This window comes from Copadichromis virginalis, linkage group LG5, assembly GCF_057382275.1.
Source record: "Copadichromis virginalis isolate Kocher_CV1m ecotype Utaka linkage group LG5, C_Virginalis_male_GT1.1, whole genome shotgun sequence".
In the NCBI taxonomy this organism is placed as follows: domain Eukaryota; kingdom Metazoa; phylum Chordata; class Actinopteri; order Cichliformes; family Cichlidae; genus Copadichromis; species Copadichromis virginalis.
Window position 1 is genome coordinate 29,599,959 of NC_140622.1, and position 7,715 is coordinate 29,607,673.

General features: G+C 42.0%; 1 long non-coding RNA gene across 1 annotated transcript; it reads right to left on the minus strand.

Annotated features, from left to right (window-relative positions):
• Positions 1-3,956: 3,956 nt before the first annotated feature.
• On the minus strand, positions 3,957-6,509 carry LOC146710021 (uncharacterized). Its single transcript, XR_014920660.1, has 3 exons — positions 6,319-6,509; positions 6,030-6,160; positions 3,957-5,948 (listed from the first exon to the last, which is right to left on the minus strand). It is a non-coding gene; the product is annotated as an uncharacterized LOC146710021 (long non-coding RNA).
• Between the last annotated feature and the right edge of the window lie 1,206 nt (positions 6,510-7,715).

The following is a 7,715-nucleotide window of genomic DNA, read 5'->3' on the forward strand; positions in this document are numbered from 1 at the left end:
TAAACAATTTCAATTTAGTGATGATCATTTTCAAACCATAAATTCAATTTCAAATTAGACTAATTCAAATTCAGTTTTCAAAAGCATTTATTCAAGTTGCAATTCAGATTCAATCTGAGCAATTCAAATTCAAATTTAACTTATTCAAATTCAGTTTCTGATGGCACAGATTTCTGCCCATGGGTTTGTTTTTTTTTGGACACTCGAGTTTACCGTTAGCTGGCATAATGCTAGGCTATAACCAGCTGTTGTCATTTAGCCAGCTTTGTTAGCTGTCCAGAGATGGGAGGGTCACATATTTAATTGGCTGACAATAAGTAATTGCAAAAATATTGGTAATAAATTAGCATGTTTTTGGTCACATTTCTAGACAGGAGTCAGTACACAATAAAAACACTATGTCTTCTATATGTCTTTTCTCAGTAGTCCAGACTCAAAAAATTTTTGAATTTTGGTGTGCACACGGGTGCTCACAGACACAAACTATGTCTTTCTTGGCTGCTACCTCAAAGCACATTGTGCGCTGTCGGTCTTGGGTGCTGCACAATACCATTCAATATTTAGTATTTACTGTTACTTATACTTATCTAGGTTATTGCTGTGGTGTTGTCTTTATTGTGGTGGTCTCTTTTTGCTTTTCTTTTTTTTCCCCCTTTCAACAGGTAATCCAGTGGATTTTTTTTAGTGTCTTCTCTCACTGTCCCTCTTCCCCTCTGTTTTTCTTTCTTTCTTTCTTTCTTTCTTTCTTATCCCCAGTCATGTCTGTCCTGTCTATATTAACATAAAATAAAATAAATAATAATAACAAAGGTCAATCAAATGGACCAATCCACTCGGTAAAGTCAATCCGTTGGGCATCTTTCTTGGCCTCCAGACAATAATTCTGATTGCTAAAGAACCAAACAGGACAGGCAAAAAAATAAATAAATAAATAAAAATTTTGAGATTATGCCCGCACTTTAATTTGCCTAAATTAGTAAATCTGACCTTCATTTGCATATGGCAATCGGCATCAAGACTACTGTTTTAGCAAATAGCACATTAAAACACTAGATAAAACTGCTCAAGCTGAATGGTCTGCCAGAAAATGAACCAGTCATCTGGTACCACACCATGGTCCAGGCTAGTCAGCATTTTTGACTCCCCTCTCTGAAATTAGTTAATGCAGAGTTAAAATTAGGGTTTATCAACACAGTGACTGTTCAGTTTATTGCACAGTATGCCTGGCACAGGGATGAGTGAGACCAAGGAAATGCTGACATGATAAACTGATGGATACTTTATTCATAGCATACTTCATTAAGGCTTTGTGATTTCTTACCCTAGGTCCATTGCTGCCCTCTTCTTACTCTATTGTCCTTTTGCTACCTCCTTGCAACAGCTAAAAACAGCAATAATACACATAGCATAATGCATCCTTCTAAAACAACAGCCTGTTCTTATCTTAATTTATTCCCTGAGGATGGAAGAATTTAACTTGTTCTCTTGAACACACACACACACACACACACACACACACACACACACACACACACACACACACACACACACACACACACCTCATTAACCTGGAGAGAAGCTCTTAGTGCACAGGAAGCTTTCCACTCCATTAGCCAGTGTCATTATTGCAGGTACTTGTACTGTAAATGGGAATATATCTGTGCTTTCTTCCACATAATGGAAACAGGTATGACCATTGACATAAGATATATGAATAGCTGAAAAATGTATAATAGATAATTGTGAACAGCAATAAATCTTTGTACAACAAATCTTCCAGCAGTTGATTCTGTCGCAGTCACTGCCTGTATGAATAAAAACACAACCAGAAAAAAAAACCTTGTATTTCAAGAGGACTGCGATAGACAATGGTCAATTCAACACCAAAGTAAATGCTCCAATTGAACAATTATATTGGTTGCTTGTTCCCACATCTCAAGTGATTCACATAAGAATTTGTTAAACAATTGAGGTGCACATTAGAATGCACTGAACCTGGGGGTTCGGCACAAATGCAAAAACCTCAATTCAATCAGGAGACTGGAGTTTAAACACTGTTTGAACAGTGCTAAAACTGCCAAAACAGCCCTGACCCATAGATGCATGGTGTCCATTAGAATGCTGAAGTTGTACTGTGGTTTCTGGCTCCAAGATGTTAGGGACAGATCCTTGAAGACCTGTAAGTTGTGAGGTGGACCTCCATGGATTGGAGTATGGGGTATCAGCCCCATTCTTATGGCCTTTTTAGTAGCTGTACAACAGTAGTAAGATTTTAGTTTGGATTTCCAGAAATATGTTAGACTAATTTCTGGTGCATGTTGGACTCCACCAGAGCTGCCCTTTGTTACTGATTCTGTTAATAATTTAATGTTCTGGAGGTCTATAGTCCCTTTTTTTGCAGGTGATGTGGTTGACATGACGGATGCCAAATTACACTGCTGTTGTTTGCAGCTGAGTCTAAGAGGCCTGTAATGAAAGCTGTTGATCATAGAAGCTTTTGATTTATTGGTCTGTCCACATTACCATCTGACAATTAACTGTGGGTACAGGGGTGAATTGTTGACCATTGCAGGAAATGTAATTTTTGTGCAAGAATCATCAATTTCATGTTTGAAGAAGAATAATTTTTCATATCAGCACAGCAACTCCATTTGTCAGTGCCCCCAAACTGTTTCAAGTCAGAGTTACACAATATGTGTATTTTGATCTGATAGCTTTGTTATTATGGATGAAATTGAAGGACATGCATACAAACAATTCATTGCTGGTTAGTCACAGGAAATTAAAAGGTCTCCTGTGTCCACCAGTTTGCCCGAGCCTTCTCCCTCTGCTGGCTTTGAGGCTTCGTAACAAATTATTACAGCAGCTGTTTACAAACAATCTGGACATTTCCACTAGATCTGTTGGGACACTATTCAAAATCATTCTATTTCAGATCTAATAAACAGGCGATATTCCAGGGCAGGTTAAAGAGCATTTACTAATGTATAAACGGTGTGCATATGTTAAAATAATGTGATTTCGTCAATCATAATGTCTCCATATAGAAGAGGAGTCTTTACTTACACCGCAGTGCATCTACTGAGGCTAGGCATTCACTGGAAAACTGTTTGTGTAAAGGTGGACACAAATGCAGACTCAAAGGAGAAAAACAAACCTTTATTTTGGCAAGCCACAAGTCCAACAAGTCCAACAGGTAACTGATAAAAAAGTCCATAAATCCAACAGAAAACACACAACAGAAACCAAACTGTTGGCAAACAGTACACTGCAACAGACAGCAAAGGACAATTGAAGCTATTTAAATTAACACAGATACTAATCAGAGAGACAAAATACGGGGGGGGAGTGACACAAACAAGGCAGAGAGGAAGTAACAATAAATGCCAGAGACTAAGAACAGGTTGGTCCCAAAATAAAACAGGAAATAGCAACGTCGAGAAAACACCTAACACAAGGACCTAATAGTGATACTAAATTAACTCAAAATGCTTGATTACTATACATAATTAGACTCAGCTTCGAAAGGATTACAAATGAAGAGTAACCTAAGAATAAACATAGAATACTGACTAATGAACTGAGTTATAAAATCAACAATTCAAAAACTAGAGGTCTTAGAACAGATCAAGGCATGTCTTTGTTAATGATGAGTGGAAAATCCAAGTTATAAGATATCCATATATTATTGTAAAGAAGTAGTATTATATCTCTGTTTCTCGATCCTTTATCCCTGCATTCATACATCTATATCTCTTTCACACAGAAATACAATGTGTCACACACGTCTTCTTATCATGGTTTTGTTGAAATGAACTTATTGGTTGGGCAAAATCAATAAGAGCTTTCTTTTACTCTCTCCAGCCTTCTTTCCTCTCAATTTCCTCACAATGTACAACCCGTCCTTGCACCCCCCCCCCCCCCCCCCCCCACACACACACACACACACATACTCTCTCTCTCTCTCAGAGAGTTCATTCACAAAAGCAGTCAGTGGACTCATTCAGAGGCCAAAGCAAAGTCCAAGTACTCAATCTCTGTCAGTGATAGCGACAGGGCTTGGAAACTGTTGAAGCAGTCTGGAGCCAGTAGAAATACACTGCTCAGACTGTCATTTGGAAGCTACATTGGATACTGAAAACAAAACAAAACTCTACAAAAATCTTGTCCATATATTTAACAAATATTAAATTCAAATCTGGTGGTTCATTCTAATTTCCCATTACCCTTCTCTCTAGTCTCCATTTCAAAAATATTGCAATTCTTCTTCACGAGTTGTTTTAATGTGTCTTTAGGTGTCTCTTGTGGTCTGACTTTGGGTCTCTTTGTTAACACAAAACTGCAGTTATTGTTATTACTCTATTAATTTGCCCTAAAGGAACACAAATATACAAACACATTACATAGTATTCAGAAGCTGACTGCTGTCTTGTTTAATTCCTGATGTGTTGCATAATTTGCTTATGGTGTTATTTTGTGCCTTCAGTTCTCGGCTTCACTTCCAGATATGCCTGGGTTCATTCAGTTGATCTTGTTTTTTGTGTTCCTATTCTGTTTCTCCAGTTTTTTCTCTGTATTTGCCTTTTTTTCTGTCTTATTGCCCTTTTTAGTTGTTTCAAGTTAATCTTGTCTCCCCATTCAATTGTGTCTCTCTTCTGTTATATTTTACTGATGATTGTTCCCTTTTTTGTGGAGTTTTTCTTCTCTCTTTGTGTTAGTTGTCTTCAGTCGTGTTCCCACATGTTACCGCTGCCCTCATTATCTTGTGTGTGTATATTTTGTCTTACTCTCCCCTTTTCCATTGTCATGTCATCCTTCATTGCTGTGTGTCACCTTTCCCCAAGTTTTATAAGATTTCTGGTATTCAGATTCTCCGCTTCAAAAAAGGTTTTGGACTTTCTGTATTCTCTTTGAGCTGACAGTGTTAAAGCTGAATTTTTAGTCTATGTCCTTTCTACTGAGTCCTGGATTTAGGTTCAAATCCACAAGATACACAACCAAACCATGACAGAACACAATAAACCACTAGACTAAGCTATGAGGAAAATCCAAGGAAGATCAGAACTCAGGAACTGTGTTTCTTTGTAGTTGATTGTATTCTTTGCATGTGATCACTGTTCAGATTTTCCAGCTCTTTAAACACAAGTAGGCTATATAACATCTATATTGCACAATATCCTAGAAATAATAACAATAAGAAGAAAATATACGAAAAAGATGAATGTAGGACATTTTGCCTCTAAATTTAGTCTACAGAAACAGGTTTTATTAAGTGGAAAACACAATAGCAGTATATTGGCAAAGAGTAACATGTTATGGGCCAAAATGATTGAAAACATTTTGACTGCAGAAAAGTAAAACAATAAAATGATGGATGGAACAAAAGAAAGTTTTCAGCTTTTCAATTGCAAAATCCTTTGCCTTTGTATTTGCTACAGACTGAGCAGAGGGCATAGAAGCTCCTCTGCCTATTTTAGTTTGGGCCCCAGGGAAGGAAAAAGTAAAAACAATTTCTTTGACCATGGAAAGCAATTTCATTTTTCACCCCCCTCAGAAATAAAAGTGATGAATATTATGTAGCAGACCTGAAAATTACTTAAAAAAAAATAAAAAAAAATCTGTGTTTAAGATTTACAGTTAAGTCACGTCACTTCACAGGGAAAAAAAAGTTCTTGTCAAGGCTAGCGAAGCAGACCACAAACCCCTCCACAAACCCCCTCCAACAAGAGTGAATTTATTTACAGTGCTCTCCACAGTGAAATATATATATACACAAAGGTGTTTGGGGAAAAGGGGCCGGGGTTCCAGGGTCCAGGAGTGAAAGGGGCAGGAGTCCAAGGGGGAAGATTTCCACACGGCTTCCTTAAACACAAACAGCTCCTCTTCTCTCCACCACCACTCAGGCTCACACTCAGTCACAGTGCACAGGGAACGGGTCCAGGGGGAATCTACACACATACAGATAATCAGTTAGTTTCCAGGTTCAGGCGGACTCACGAATTAAACTTGCAGGTTGCAGGACGACTGACGCTGATGGCTCAACGATCCAGCGACGAGTAGAGCAGGTCCGCCATCTTAAGTAGCACTCTAATTCATAATCAGCGGCAGGTGTGCTGATCATCCCCAGGTCCGTGGGCCAGGGGCGGGAGCCTGCACTGAGCTGCGCCCCGGCAGGAGAAAGAGAGAGCGGGAGAGAGCGAGAGAGAAAGAGAGAGCAGAGGCGAGAGAGAGAATAAACAAAACAACGTCATGTCGCGAGGTGCGGGGACCATGACAGTACCCCCCCCCCCCCTCAACAGGAGCCTTCCGGCAACCCACCAGGCTTGTCCGGATGCAGGCGGTGAAACTCCCGAACCATGTTCTTATCCAGAACGGGACCCAGGAGCGTTCCTCCACGCCATAGCCTGCCCAGTCCACCAGGTACTGACAGCCACGCCCCCGGCGCCGTGAGTCCATGATGCGAGTGATGGAGTGTGCTGGCAACCCATCCACGAGCCGGGCGGGAGGAGGGGGCCTGGAAGGAGGGCACAGAGGACTGGACCGGTTTTATTTGTGTAACATGGAAGACATCATGGATTCTCATATTGTGAGGAAGCTTTAGCTTCCTTGGGTGAGTGAGGGCCACCAGAAGTACCGTTGGAGAAATTTGATGGTGCGATGAATACCTGGATGGCAGGTGAACCGGGCTGTGTGGGCCCACTGCAGAACCTGGGACCTGACGGAGTGAGGAACATAGTGTCACGGATTGCCGGAGGGATTGTAGGAAAGGACCAAAAAGGCAGCAGCTCTGGTGCAGGTGAGTGTTTATTTACAGTGGTGGGTAAGTACAAACAGCGGTGGCGACAAAACATGAAACTGGAGACCTAAACTGGGTAAACTAAGAAGACAAACCAGAATGAGGATGCAGGGAGGTCCGGAGAAATACATACGGGAAGACGCAGGGAGACCAAGGGGAAACAACACAGACGAACCAGCCATTACCAAGACAGAAAATACAACTTAAATACACTCAGAGAACACAGGGAGATTACACACAGGTGGGAGACACAGCTGGGAGTGATTAACATGACGAGACCAGGGAGGCAAACTGAAAACACTCACATAAGACGCAGACCTTCACAATAAAACAGGAACACACGGGGGGGAACAGGGTAAACACCAATTAGAGAACAGAACCAAAATCGCGAAGAGAAAACACAAAACGCTGGGTCAAAAGGACCCAGGATCATGACAGTACCCCCCCCCCCCCCCCCCCTCAAAGGCTGGCCCCAGACAGCCCAACAAGAAACAAAACAGCCAGAAAAAACAGAAAACAACCCGACCAGGGCGGGCGGCGGGGGCCCAGGAAGGAGGGCCCGAAGCAAAACAAAACCGGAGCACCAGAAGGCAAAAAGACAAAAACAAAAAAACGAGTCCAAAAACAAAAGAAACGAAGCACACCAGAACACAGGAAAAAACAGAGTTCAAAACAGAAGAGCTCAGGGGGCCGACAGCACAGGAGTCCAAAACAGTTCAGGGGGCCGGCCGGGGACGGCAACGGCAGCGACGTGGACACAGTTCGGGGGGCCGACCGCGCGGACGGCAACGGCGGCGACGTGGACACAGTTCGGGGGGCCGGCCTTGCGGAAGGCAACGGCGGCCACTCAGGCGTCGGCGGTCCGGGGGCCAGCCGTGCGGAAGGCAACGGCGGCCACTCAGGCGACGGCGGTCCGGGG